The sequence below is a fragment of the Hakea prostrata genome, chromosome 4, assembly GCF_041222555.1.
Source record: "Hakea prostrata isolate BN-2017 chromosome 4, UWA_Hpros_2, whole genome shotgun sequence".
Classification (NCBI taxonomy): Eukaryota; Viridiplantae; Streptophyta; class Magnoliopsida; order Proteales; family Proteaceae; genus Hakea; species Hakea prostrata.
In genome coordinates, this window is record NC_142603.1 from 4,463,438 (window position 1) to 4,478,849 (window position 15,412).

Below are 15,412 nucleotides of genomic sequence, written 5' to 3' on the forward strand. Positions count from 1 at the left end.
GAATCGGAATACATCGCCGTCGAAGAAGAAGATCTGAGAGTGAGCCACATTTGGAGATCAAAACCATATCTGTGATCCTTATGAGAATGCACAAAAAAGAAAATGAGGACGACTTACTCTTCTTTTGCTACTATTGCTGGTCTCTGTCTGTAACCGGGTAACCGCTCTTCAAAAGTGTTACCTTTCTCATGTTTCAAGCTTGGATCATTCTCATGTTTCAAGCTTGGATCAGTTGCTATTTTTCTTGGAAGTGGATATTTTGCTTCATTCTTTTGTTGTGGGAGATTATTGAATACATGAATATACCCATTTATAATTTTCAATTTTTTTTTTCAGTTTCTGACTTTGTTTGATGGTCTTTTTTCTTCTTTTTTTTCTTTCTTTTATTTTAGATGGATTCAAGTTGAAGTTCCTCTACAGTTAGATAGAAAAAGTCAAATTTTTTTTTTTTTTTTGGCTCTTTTTTTTGCTTCATTCTCTTGTTTTGTTTTTCTTGGATCGTGGATTCATCATTTTGAATTTTTTTTCTTAGATCAGAATCGAATTGAAATTTGAAATTTGAAATTTGTTCCTCATGACTTCCATTTTGATGTTTTTTAGGGTTTGAGAGGTTGTGATTTGAAATGTATATGCTTAAGAAACTTCATCAACTAGATTATCCCTATCCGAACTGAATTCAGAATGATTAGAGTTAAGTTATTGCTGTTAGGGTTTCCCTTCTCGCTTGAAAATTCGATGCTGTGAAGAAGAAGCGTGGGAGTCCCACGGACGAAGCACAAATAAAAAATAAAAAATTCCAAATGAGGGTATTTTTGTCACAAATTTAATTAAATTAACAGTTTCTGTTTAACTTGTCCTTATTTAATCATTTATTGAAACTATAGGGGAGCCATATGCAAAAGAAAACTTAAACTGGACTAAAAGTGACTTGGACCAAACCTCAGGGGGTCCAGATGAAAATTACCTTAGTTTTTCTTTCTTCTCACTCTCTCTGTTCAAGCAATGCTAATTGATTTGCTAACCGATGAAGTATGGTATGAAGCAAATAATAATAAAATTTGGATCTGATTAATGTCAATGACAAAAGGGTTTGTAGTCCGCAAAGAGACTTTTTACTTTTTTCTTTTTAAATAAATCTTTAGCATTTTTCGGGGAAACTATTTCGGAGGTTTCTGTTGTTTTGAATTTTCTGGGCTGGAAAAAAGTTTGTTTAAATAGGTTGCAATAGGTTAAAACTTCAGATCTATTTGTCACAATAGATAATCTTGGAGGTCAATACTTTTCTGAGTGTGGGGTGAGAACTGGGGAAGACTTTGGAAAATCAAATCTTTGCCAAAAATCAAATCTTTGTCAAAAATCAAAACCTTTTTATGGAAGGCAGCTCATAATGGTATTGCAACTCAATAAGCTCTTTTTTCTAGGAATAGTAGTCCTTCACCTCTATGTCTTATACGTGCTTCACATGTGGAAACTACTATTCATGCATTATTCCATTGTGAGTTTGCAAAAGCTTGTTGGAGAGCTTCTCCTCTTAGAATTGAAAGATTCTGGTCATTATGAACATGTGCATACAATTAGTAGTATACTTTGTTGGGTCATTTGGTATGCAAGAAATGAATTTTTTATTTAATGGTAAAAGTGCTTCACTTTCTAATACTATGATTTGGATGAATAGGTTACTCAACGAAATTCAATGGGTGCAAGAACACCCTTCTATCCAGGGTCCAATTGATAGTGTGGATATCACGGCAAGCAACAGTAGTGCTTCAGATACAAATCTTTTATCACCTCAAACATGTTTCAAGGTTTTCTCAGATGCTTCGTGGGACAAGTCTTCAAGGCATTCAGGGAGGAGTAACATTGTTTGGAGTCCTACGGGGCATTTTGTTCTTGCAAAGGTTACCTTTGGGTTTGGTTTTTCAGCACTTGCAGCAGAATTAGAAGCAATTAGAGACGTTGTCTTACTTATATGTAATTTGCATATTAATCAGGTTGTAATATTTTCAGATTGCCTCATAGCTGTAAAGGCCTTAAATGGCCAGGTCTAGTCTCTAGACTAGCCAAGTCATGGCTTAGTCTAGGAAATTCTGAGGCTCTCTTCTAGTTTGGTGGATATAAGTTTTCGCTTTGTCCATAGATCTTGTAACTATCTTGCTGATTTCTTAGCCCGTGGCTCTAAGAAATTTCAGCTTAATCATATCTGGTGGCAGCCCCCACCTTGTTTTGTAAACACTAATTTCCTTTCCTCTAGCATTAGCCTAGAGAGTTTAATATAAGTTATTATTTGTTAAAAAAAAAAAAAAAAAAGTACTATCATGTTATGACCATTTTTTATTTTTTTTAGCAGTTTTGACCAATTTTCTACTGATTATACTAGTGTGTTATGACATCAAATAAATAGATTCCAATTTTCTATGGATCCTACTAATGTGAACTCAAGGGTCAACCCCCGGCCAAAACCCTAGAGTGGGTCCCAAGGGCGGGCCGAATCCCTAATAGGGGCATTTTGATCAATTTCAGCACTAATTAGCTGCTAAATAGTACTCTCAGAATTTTAGTTTTAATTTTTTGAGTCAAATTCTGTTTTAAAATCTTAGTTTAAACTAGTGGCTGAGTTCTTGAGTCCTAAGGAGTCTTTCTTTTATTAAAAGGACTTTTATAGATAATTACGTCTTTCATTTCAAGAATAATTCTTTTAAGTTATGTGGTTGTGGTGGGGTGAGGGAAAAGAAAAGGAAAGGAAAGGGTTTTATGGAAAAGTGATAGGAGTGGGTCCCACTTTTTACTTTTTCCAACTTTTCTACAAAGTCTCACCAAATATGTGGGGTTTTAAAATAGCATAGAGTGGGAAAGTTGGGCTGCCACATCAGCAGACAAGTTTCCTACTTTCCCACCCCAAACAACCAAATAATTTATCATTTTGGGATTTAAAGAAAAAATAAAAAATCTACATTTTTTTTCAAGAATTTTTTCACCCCTTTTTTTCCACCCCACCTTTATTCCAAGAACAAACGCAGCCTAAGGGTTATCCTAAATTATAAAGAAAACCCTAGTTAAGTTGGTTTTTAAGTCTTAGTTGAGTACAAATAGAATTTCCTAATTAAAGTCAGATTTTTTATTTTTTGATGTAAGGCTAAAAATAAGCCGGTATGTCATTGTAAAATTTAGTCTGCAATGAATAACGATTGAAGAAAACTTGTGAGGAATAGGTCGTGGTTCTCTTGAGAGGGCCACGACGGATTTCAAAGTCTTGATTCAACTTGTAGCAATCATTCTTCAGCAAACCGGCAAGCCATCTCCATCTCCAGTAGCACAGCAAGTAAGTTCCAGCAACTCCGAGCCCTCCCCCACCTCCAGCCCCCATCGCAGCCCCCCAACCCCTTCTCTCTTGCGCACCCAGGAAACCCCACACCCTTCCACCGCAGCCCTAATCCCCTCTCCCCCACGCCTGCCAGCATCCTAGAACCCCTCCCTACACACACCTGAATCCCTCCCCCACCTCCCTTCTACGGTGCGGCACCCCCTTCCCCCTTTGTTTCCCTTTTGGCTTCTCTCTCCTTTTTTGGCTTGCAACAAGTCTTGAAAACAGAAACAGAAACCAAAAAAAAAAAAAAAAAAAAAAAAAAAAAAGAAAAGAAAAGGAAAAAGGGGAGAGAAAGAAAGATTCAAGAAAGATAGCCCAAGATCTAGTCAAGAAAAATCCAAGAAACCTTTCAACTTTTGATCCAACCCCTTTCCATTGTCCCTAAAACTTTCCCTGACCACTCCCAGTACTGTTTCAATCAGTTTCAAAAATGGTATAGCATGGTTTTGAGCAAATTGCACTGGCACCCCAAAATACAGGTTTTAAAGCACTGACACCCCATTCATTAAACATAGTAGTCCATTTGGTTAGTAAAATCATTAATTTACTGTTTATTTTTTTTATTTCAAAAATGCACTTATCAAAATCGGAAGAGAAAAAAAAAGACCATTAGATGATTGACACGTGTTATATTCTCTCCTATCCTTCACCCTCTCCACCTTCGGCTCGAGTTACCGACGCATCCGCTGCCTGACTCCGATTATCTCGGCCGTCTCCGCCGCACTTCTTCTCCTCCTTACCATCCTTTGGGTTCTCGCTCCTGCTCCGGTCAATAATGCTACCTCCTTCGATCACCATCATCAAGCCTCTGTAAGACTTCTCTTGTTTCTTCCCTTTCTAATAGTTTTTGCTTTATTTAATTACCCCTAATTTATTCTTTTTCTCCTTTCTTGTGTTTTTCAGATCAGTGATGAAATTGAAGTGAAGGAGAATCGAGCGTATGAAACTTTACGTGTTCCAGTTAGGTTTCTGCAACTATTTTGTTATGGATATTCTTATTTCATTTTTGCTTAATTTGATTTTTTTTTTTTTTATTGTAGATGGAGGGAGGGAATTTAGGATGTGACATACGGGCTTCCTCTTGGGTCTCGTCCTTGGAAGTTTCTTGGGTTTTTCAGAAGCTGTCTCTTGTGGTCTGGGCAGGAAATTACCGGTCTTGGAATATGGACGGGAGAAATTAGTTTTAGGGTTTGAATTGGAGAGAGAATCAGTGTTTGATTTTGGATCTGTTGCAGAGAGAGTGCACTCTCTAGCCCAGTGGCCTGCGTCGGCGGCGCGTTTCTCCATTTCTGAATTTTTTTTTTGGCCTTGCGCTTCTACAGCTCCTTCACAGATTTCTCGATCCCCTGAGGAACGGAGACCAATAGTACACAACTCGGTGGAGGAACCAGTGACCCACTGACAACAGCCATCATTCTTCCACGGTGTCCAAGTAAAGCTTGTTGTGATCAAAGCCATTCTCAGATTTTTCGATCCCCTGAGGAACGGAGACCAATAGACTGAGATGTTGAAGCCGGAACTTCTTGTCGTCGCCGCTGCCATACACGAGATCCGGGGAGAAAGCCGAAGAGACGAGGCACGTGAGAGACTCCAACTGATTCCTGGCCATGGAGTCACCGAAGGCAACGTGTTTGTTCCGAACAAGGGAGAGGAAGATGGAAGGTTCGAACCTGGGCAACCTGCATTGCTTGGGTTTCCACCTCCAAAACAAATAGTCCTAATTGTCTGGGTGACTATGCTCGAGGCAGTTTTGGCCATCCTTGATGGTCCTGCAACTGCTGCCCCGTAGGTGGAGAGGGTGAAGCAGAGGTGAGCCGATGAGAAAAAAGAATAGAATACATGTCAACAATCTAATGGTTTTGTTTTTTTCTCTTCAGATTTTGATAAGGGCATTTTTGGAATAAAAAAAATTAACAGTGAGTTAACGGTTTTACTAACCGAATGGACTACTGTGTTTAATGAATGGGGGTGTCAGTGCTTTTTAAACATAAAGTGGGGTGTCAGTGCTTTAAAGTCTCTATTTTGGAGTGCCAGTGCAATTTGCTCTATGGTTTTTATTGTGGTATGGTGTGGTTTTTAAAAATGGTTTGTATTGTGTTACTGTAGAGTAGGTTTTTGGTATGACACTGACTGTATATACTAAAACCGTATTGTAGGAAACCATTTTAAGTGTCATATGAGATTGTCCCATGGGCAACTGTTTTGCGCCATTTTTATACTGCAATCATACTGTACTGTCTAATACCGTATATGTACCGTTTATATAGATACCCTTTTTATGCCGCATTCGTACTGTACCGTGACAATACAGTAATGATTTTATAACAGTATGGTACAGTTTCGGTTTTGGGTGTATACATTATCTGTAGCGTACTGAAACCATACCACTTGACATCCTTAGAACATAGATATTACTAAGTTCACAATTATGGGTACCTGTTTGAAGTTAACTCCTTTCTTTCTTATATTATAAGCTGATTGTCCCATATTGTCCAGAATAGAGTTGCTTTTTGTAATTTTACATGTGTTATGTTACTTTTTTTTTTTTATTATTCAATTCTTTTCTTAATTTTTTCTGGTTGCAGATATGGCCTCCCAGAATGATCAAAGATACTGGATCTCATCTTTATTCAAAACTAAAGGAGGCTATCTTGCAGGTATTGTCCTTGATGGTTCCCGAGATCATTTAAGACTTGTAGATGCTTCTCGCCTTGTTAAATTATGGATTTGAACTAATATGACGTTTTTGTTATCTTATTGCTAGAAAAATTATGGATGCAATTGTCTAGTGCATTTTGAAATGTTAATGTCAGAATATGTGGTCCTTATTTTGAGCATTAAAATTGATGTTTTGTCTGATCCTTTGTCCTAATGTTCTCTCAATGTGCACTTAATTTTGACGGACTACTAGGAAATGCTAGATGAATGGAATTAGGTAGGTTATGAGAAAGTTTCCTGAGTTTGAATATGGTCATCTGATTCTGGATTTCCCAGTTTGGAGGTTGGCTGGATTTAGAATCTCAGATCAAAGGCACCACAAAGCTAGGGCAGGCCTAAAATGCCACAAGGAGAGGTGGTGAGGTACAACATTCATACTTTAGGTCTTCTTCATAGTATGAAGTAGAATAGATCTGATTTAATCATGAAGATCCTCATAGTAGACTGTTTTATTGCTGTGGTTTCTATGTTCTACTTTGTTCTTGTTAACGTATTTTTTTATTTTTTGAATTTATTGTGTCCTAGTAAGGATCCATGCAGCTGATCCATTGAGTTGGGATACAGCTGAGTTATTATTGTGATACAGGCTGGCTGTCGACCACATCTAGGCATATGTCAAAGAAACCACATTAGCAATGATAAAGCAAATCTTTGACAGACTACAAGCAGTAGAGAATAACAGCCTAAGAAAGAAGATGGCCGAAGGCAAACAAACCACTTTTACAGTAAGAGAAATCTTTGACAAGAATATAAGCAACAGAGAGTAATAGCTTAAGGAAGAAGAGAGCCACAAACAAAGATGTCATCCTTGTAGGCAAGATAACATAATGGCAAGCTTCTGTCTTTTGCTGGCAGAGTGGTCCTCATCCGCTTAGTCTTTCGATCTTCCTATCTCTATTGGTGCGGAATCTTCTCCATTCCCAAATCCATCGTCCATGTCATGAAATCCCTGTTGTATGCTTTCTTTTGGAAAGGGCAGGAAACATCACGCTTCATCCATCCGACCAGTTGGTCAACCATATGCCGCCCTACCTCTGAAGGGGGCCTGGGTATCCACCAAATCATAGATGTTAATAACGCCTGCCTCCTCAAACTCATCTGGAAAATTGCCTCCAAACATGATTCCATCTGGGTTAAATGGGTTTATTCTTGTCTTCTCCGGTCTGACTCCCTTTGGACTGTCCCCTTGCCCTCCAACCCCTCTTAGGTTTGGAGGAAATACTCTTATTGCGCCCCTGCGCCATCTCGGCAATTTCTACCTCTATCTCCTTTGGCTCCTCCACTTCCTTTTGGCTTGACCCGTGGCATCCGATGGGCATTCTCTTTAACCACTTTGGCCCCCGAGCACTAGCAGTCTATGACTCCCACATCCCTAAATCCACCCCCTGTCCATCTTCATCACAAACAGATCCTGGAATCCCGCCCCTCTCCCTATTCTCACATAGGTTTGGGATAATCTCCCCCTCTGTTTGACTCTCCAAGTGACCTCCACATTTGGCTTCCATTGCCCACAAAAACCTTCACCACTGCCTCTGCCTGGAATACCCTCAGAGCCCACAACCCTGAGCCCTTCTGGCCCCATAGGTTTGATTCAAAGGATGAAGGATGCCCACAAAAACCTTCACCACTGCCTCGCGTATTGGTATTCGTCAAGGATGTCCCCTATCCCCTTACCTCTTCACCTTAGAGTTGGAAGTGCTCTCCCGCCTCATTCAATCCAAAACTGATCAGATTCTCATTTCTCCCATTCCCAAGTGTCGCTCCCTTAAGCTCACCCACCTCGCCTTTGCTGATGACCTCATGATTTTCTCTAAGGCTGACCACTCCTCGATCTCTTCTATCCTCTCGATCCTCTCCCACTTCGAATCCCTATCGGGACTTAGAGTCAACTTTTAGAAATCCACCATCTTTATCTCTGGTATCTCTGATTCCTCTAGAGCCTCCCTCCTTGTGCTCTCTGGATTCAGCCCAGGCTCCTTCCCTGTGACCTATCTCGGTCTCCCCCTCATCCTTGGTAGGCTCACTCGCCACCATTGCTCCCCCATGCTTGATCATATTCGGAAGAAGCTACAACTCTGGAAGAGTAAGCTGTTTCGTTTGCTGGGAGAATGGTGTTTATCGGCTATGTCCTCCAATCCTCCTACCTCTACTGGTGTGGTATCTTTTCCCTGCCTAAATCTATCATCCATTCTCTGGAATCCATTTTCTGTGCTTTCCTTTGGAAGGGCCAGGAGTCTCCCCGCTTCTTTCATCCTATTAGCTGGAAATCCGTTTGCCGTCCCAAATCTGAGGGTGGTCTTGGTTTTTGCCGTATCCGTGATATGAATATGGCTTGTCTCATAAAACTCATTTGGAAGATTGCCTCCAAACATGATTCCATCTGGGTTTCCTGGGTCTATTCCTACCTTCTCAAGACTGACTCGATTTGGACTGTCCCGCCCCCCCTCCAATCCCTCCTGGATTTGGAGGAAGCTCCTGATTCTCCGTGGTCGTGCTCTCCCTGCCATTTCTATCAGTGTCTCAATTGGTATCTCCACCTCCTTTTGGCTTGACCCCTGGCATCTGATGGGTATCCTGTACACTCTTCTTGGCTCTAGAACCGTTTATAACACCCGTATCCCAAAATCCACTCCCCTTTCCACGTTCATCTCCTCTGGGTCTTGGTCCCCATCCCCCCACCCAAGTCTCACACGGGTTTGGAGCTCCCCCCCCCCCCCCCCCGGTTTCCCCCTCATTGATGACCGCATTACTTGGTTGCACCCCCTCCCTACCCCCTTTACTACTGCATTGGCTTGGAACCTCCTGAGAAACCCAACTCCCCCTATACCTTGGTCCCCTCTTGTTTGAAGGCTACATCCCTCGCCATGCCCTGACGCTTTGGAGAGCCCTTAGCCTTACCCTGCCTACCCAAGCTTTTCTCATTAGCCGTCACATCCCTGCCAACCCTAAGTGTACCAACTGTTGGAATAGTTCAAAGGATATTGACCATCTTTTTTTCAGTTGCCCTATTTCCCGCTCTGTTTGGTCCCTTGCCCTTGCATCCATTTGGTCCAGATCAGGTCGTTCTTTTGGCTTTGCACAAGATTGGAAATGGATTTTGAGAAATTTTGCCGGTACCTCTATATGTGACCTTATGGGTAAGCTTGTCTTTGCTGCCACTATTCACCATCTTTGATGGGAGCGTAACATGCGAAGATGGATAGATATCCAAATCCCGTTCTAGAGATATGATTTGGAATGCCATTTGGTTTGATGTTTCTTCAAGACTTTGGTCTTCCCCACCCCCTGTTGTAGATTCTCTAAGAAATAGGTTGATTGTTAGTTCTTGTAGTCTCTCAGCTTCTTTCTTGTCCCCTTCTTCATTGGGACTCTCCCCCCCCCCCCCCCCCCTCGTTCCCTTTGTAAGTGCTCTTTTGGCTTTTGGTAATTTAATTATTTATTCATCAAAAAAAAATGTTCCTGATAAATCTTAGCAGAGAAAGTGCACTCCAATATTTTCAAAAGCATAATAGTCATGCTGCCATTCATTTAAGAATGCAAAATTGCACTTAAAATCTGATATTAGTAGCTATTGTAGGGTTATAGTAGTCTCAGGTCTAATCATAGATATCACAGACATCCCTTGGATGAAAAAAGTATCTTCAAATGTATCACAGACATCAAGCTGATCATGACTCAGCATTGTAGGATTAATACATTCTGAATCAGTCAAGAACGGATATCTTCTGTGGTGTGGCACAACATTAGATCACTGTTCTGATGATTCACAGCAACTCATGTAGATTACAACAATAAATGTTTTCATCAGAGAACAGGTCATGAGAGCCGAAGCAGATCGATAGTTGGTAAAGTGATGCAGTATCAGACTGGTTCAATTGGTTCTGGTCCAAACCCAAAAAGAACTGTCCAATGGGGTTTGGTCCAACAAGAGTTGGACTTATGTCAATAAATTTTTTCAGTTTTAATTCTACTCTTCTATTTGTTTTAGTAATCCTATATGAGAGTTTTTCAGACTTTGGTTTGGACTCTATTTTGGATTTGTTTCAACTAGGATTTGTGTTTTATTTCCTTTAAATAGACTGTAATAGAATACAAAATTTGAATTGAACAGATTGAAGGAGATTTGTTTCTTATTGAGAGATTTCCTCCCCATCTCCTGTACTTTGTGACTGATACCCCATAGTCCACCATGTTTTTCCTTATGATGACTTTCTAGTTAGCAGGAGTTGATGTTGGTCCACGGTAGAATCTTGTGAAGTCCTATTGGAGAAGTTGTCCTTGAACTAGGGAAACCAGTGGGAGATTGATAGCAGCCAGGATCGCCACAATTGATAAACAAATTGAATAAACTGATGCTTTTATTGCCCTTTGTTTCTGTTTACATGGTATATAAGAGCATGAAAAAAGAACAAGAAGATGAAAGGGGTAAGGGGGTTGGGCTCTCAGCCCTGTATCTCTCTCCCCAGCCATCACAGCTGTTGAATATGGATTACTCCATAAGCAATGGCAACATGGCCTGCAGTTTGTATCTCTCCCAGGTTCTGTTTTTTATTATTGCAATGAAAAAGAACCTACTTATTGCTAGGCCAAAACTTTATAAAATAGAAAATCTCAAAATAGAAACTTAAGAAAATCAAACCTAGTAAATAAAGCTAAGCAACTAAATTAGAAGCTCCCTGTACACATTAAAATAGTAACTCCCTAAGTAGTAACAAACTGAACTTTGGAGGTGCCTAGTGGAATGAAATATACTTTCTAGAACTGAAATTATAAAGTAAACCATGGCAGCATGAGGATAGAATCTTTCTCCATTTGATGTGCCCACAGGATCATTCCTAAATAAGGCATATATGACTAATGACAACTGTTCATGAGACATGAACAGTGTTTTAGTCTTTTTCTTCTTCGTTCATGCTTATATTTGGAGTGGGGCTGTCTTATGTGATGCTCCATCAAAGCAAAAAAAACTTGCCATGTCATAAAACCAGGCTGCCTCTCACTGTCTCACAGCAGTTGCATCCTTCAGCTGGGGTGATCTTGGGGTTTATGATCTACATCAAACCCTCTTTAAACCAAAAGGTTTTTGAATCATATAAACGTTTAAGCATGTAAATTTATTTATTTATTATTATTATTTTTTTGGGGTTGTGTGTGTGGGGGGGGGGTTGGTGTTGGAGGATGTAATTTGTTGTTTCGGCAGTTTCGGTGAACGGCGAAACGATACCTCCGCCAAAAAAAAACCAAAAACCCCCGCGAAACCACAAAAAACCCCACCCCAAAAACACCCCCACCGGTATCTCCGGCTATCGTTCCAATCCTCGAATCAAACTAAACCTTACCAAATTTGTAGAGAAACAACAATACAGAGATTGAACAACATCACTTTAGCATTTCAGAGAGAGAAGAGGTGAGAGGAGAGAGAAGAGCTTGTTGAGTTCACAATCGCCGGAGATGGTGGTCGTCATCGTCCATAACGATGGCTTCAGCCTTCGACGCATATCGTTGGAAACGGACCTCTGCAACTCTGCAACTCAGGGAGAAGAAAGAAGAAAAAATGAAAATGAGTCTTTAAGTCTTGACCGTCTCACGGTCTGAGACTCTTAAGTGACTTTTAAAAAACAAAAAACCCCAAACATTTTTGTTGAGATTTGTTCACCACCCACGTGGTACAACCTTCAAAGCATTTAATGGTGATTGATGAGGGATGAATGGACGCTTACCCACTTTACATGAATAATTAATGGGGAATATAGAAGATTTTTCACAAGTGTAGAGCTGGGCAGTACATCACATCAATCACTTTTTTTTTTATAATATAATTTATACTTTATAATTACTTTTTCAGTAAGTCGGTAACCAGCGAACCACGGATGTCATATCTTGTCGATATTTCGGCGAGATATATCCATATTGCACGGTTCGCTACCGGGCGATATGAACGAACTTTCGTTCCTTGGTTGAGATTATTGGTGAAGTCGACAACCTGTTGATTATTGCTGCTGAGAATACTTTCTCTTGCTTGTTACAACATTTGGAGCGAGTGAATACTTTTATGTGGATTTAGTGTTTGCTAAGGTGGTGACTTTTGACACATAAGGAGCCATTGTATACATTTTGTATGTTGTGATGCATGAAGGCGAAGAAAGTACACAGTATTTGTTCCACAATAGTAGGATAAGGGGGGATTTATGTTCTATTTTGTAAATTGTGTTTTTGCATTTGTTTAGGGTTTATCCTTTTGCTGGGAAAGGTAGAATAGTCTGGAAGATCCTACCTTATGTTTTTTTGTTGGGGGTATTTGGAAGGAAGTGAAGTTAGCTCTTTAGAATGATTGAAGACGTTAACGCTCTAACTATGGGGTGGCTATTTGTTTTGAAGAAATTTGGAGTTGTGATTCCATTTTTTGTCCCAGGAAAGCTTATATTCAATCCTGCAAGGCTGATTTCATATTTACTGATATTTCTATGTAACTTACGCACTTTATAGTTTCTTAAAGAAATATGGCACTATTACTTTCTAAAAAGATTTAAGTTTCAATGCTATGCAGACTGGTCTGGAAAAAAATCTGTTTGGAAATCATCCTTTTTCAATGCCAGCATCTGATTCCAGGATTCCTCCTCCTGCTTTTGCTTCAGATCCACTTGTTTCAGCAACTGAGGGCAAAGGGAAAAATAATCCAGACTTGTCAGATCCCCTAAGTCACCCAAGTGTACCATCTTCAGGGATGACTGGAACAAGCATTCCCAGAGTTTCTAATGACTTTGTGGAGGTAAATGGTCTGAGTCCAGTGGGAAGCCAAATCAAATCTGGTCATGATCCCAACTTCATGAAAACTGGAAGCCCTGCTGGTGTAAGCGCACATTTGTAGTAAACATCACATATGTAATGATTCCTTCAGATACTCATGTATTTATTATTGTCTCCTTGTTGAACTCTCTATTTGAAATGTCTATCTTTTCTATGTACAAGCAAACCTAGGTATTCTTGTATCTGATGTAGTCCTTATGATTACAAAAGCAGCCTGGAGCTACTACAAGAAAGGGTGCTTATCATGCTGAGAGGCAAAATTCAGGAACTGCATTCTATTCTGATGATGAGGATGGGACTGGGAGGAAATACTCTCGAAGGGGTGAGTGGATTGTCACTCGTACTTCCAGTGAATATTTATTGTTTATGTAAACCCTTATTCTCTGATGAGTCTGGAAAAATGCCTACCCCTATAAAGATGTGTGCTCTGGGCAACTTCTTGGCAATTCCACTTTTTAGAGTCACTGGATCTTCTAAACTTGAAAATATTGATGGGATTTTCTATTGCAGGTCCTATCCATCATAAGTTTCTTAGACCATTGCAGCCTTTCTGGTCTAACTGCACTGCCTAGCCTGCCGGTAACTGCACCTCCCCGGAAAGATGTACCGAATTCAGATGATGTTCCGGAAGGTCGTTCACGTCATCAACGACCTTCTAGGATGGATCCCAGAAGAATCCTCCTTGTTCTGGCAATCATGTATTGTGCCCTTCTCTTTCCTTAATTCTCTCATCTGTGCGTCTTTTTCTGTCAAGTAGAGAGGTTAACATTCCATATGAGCTATCTGATATGACCATAGTTCTGAAGCAATGTTGCCATAAAAAATGTGATAACAAGAATTTGAATCGGAATGACTGGATAAGCAGCAGGAAGAGGATTGCAATAATTGCTTCCCATGCCTCTAGTTCATATTGGCCACATGCAGGATTTTTTTTTTTTTGGGACCAATCATCTGATTGGTTCATGTCATGATCTTAAAGATGTTCTGGGGCTAGTCCTTTCATTGGATTGTTGCTACCGGTCCTCAGAGATCAAAATAACAGAGAATAGATATTTTACTGAGTGCCTAACTGAAGTGGTTGATTGGATGTTGGTGATCATCCAATCCGGTCATCTCACACATAGTTCCTTTCCTTTATGGGTGTGGATAGAGAGGGCAACCTTTACCTACACTTCTTCTTTGGATTCATTACCTCTCTCAAATTCAGTCCTGTAAGGATGCAAATTTGTGGACTTTACTCCTGACGTGCATCCACAGTGAAAAATAACAAATTCAGCAGCTAATGATATTACTTCTGCATTGTTGTTGGCAGGGCATGTATGGCAACGATGGGCATATTGTATTATAGATTAGCACAACAAAGTCTTGGTTCAAGGCAACCTTATGAAGAGGAGCAATGATTATTGTTTGAGCTTGTCCAGGTTTGGGTTGATGAAGTCTTGTTCATGTACTGGTATTGGGCTTTTTCCTCCTGGCCTGATTTTACTCGCTGGTGTAGTCCACAGACTTGTAGGAGAATTTTTTGTAGGCGATAGCAAAAGCTCATGTTGGTCAGTCATGTTCCATTTTCATGTGCTATTACCTAATTAAAGAAATTGCTCGGTGGGATATCTTGTTTCTCCTTTGGTCCTCTAGCATGTATTTATTATCTTTTAGAAACTGTAGCAGTGAATATTTCTCACATAAATTCATATACACTTACCAGGCCTTATCTGTTTTTGCTCCTTTCAAACTTAAACCTGTTCTACCAACAAAGAAAAGTAAAAAAACTTTCACCTGTTTGAGCGCATGGATTTGATTAGCCTCAGGAAATTGGGAACTTCAGACCACTGGATTATGCTTTTCACCAAGTCTCCCCTAGTCCAGATTCTTTGAAATGTGCCTTCTGGGGATATTCCTGTGCTCACTAATTCTTTAGCCTTACCCTAGAAGATGATTCCACACGGTGAAAATCTGAGGTTGGAACTTGGAGCATTCAAAGTATCACCCAGACTCTGAGGTTGCTTATTTTCACTGGAGTTGGAAGTCAGCTCCTTAAACCAACCCCTGCCCCCCAAAAACAAGAAAAATCCAAGCTGAAGTCTGCTGATCCATATTTGAGAATTCACTTTTCTACTTCCAATGTTATCAGTAGATCTGTGATTTTTTGAACAGAATAGAATAGATAAATAAAAAAAGGTCCTGCCATATTTGTTTTCCTATGTTATGGATATACCTGGTTTTTCCTTTTCGTTTGTTGGTTGGGTAAGCCTGCTTTAAGGCTTGTTTGAGCCTCTAGTCTCCAACATGGGCATCTTAAGCCCTGAAGTGAATGAATTACCCAGTCATTGGGTTGGGCCCAACTTATGTGGACCCCAAAATTTCTGGGCTGAAATGGAATCTGTCAAGCGGCAAAACAGACATTTGGAAATCTCTGACTACTGGAATATTGGACAGTCAAAATTTGCCACATCATTTTAAACGATCATGAGTTCTTATGTAACATTAACAGATTATGCCCTGTCACTAACTACTGTTCTTCTT

General features: G+C 40.1%; 1 pseudogene across 1 annotated transcript; it reads left to right on the top strand.

Moving 5' to 3' along the window:
• Positions 1-4,340: 4,340 nt before the first annotated feature.
• LOC149017228 (uncharacterized) lies at positions 4,341-15,412 on the top strand (annotated as a pseudogene). Its single transcript, XR_016172790.1, has 6 exons — positions 4,341-5,173; positions 5,950-6,021; positions 12,718-12,932; positions 13,100-13,211; positions 13,400-13,587; positions 14,202-15,412. The product of XR_016172790.1 is annotated as an uncharacterized LOC149017228 (transcript).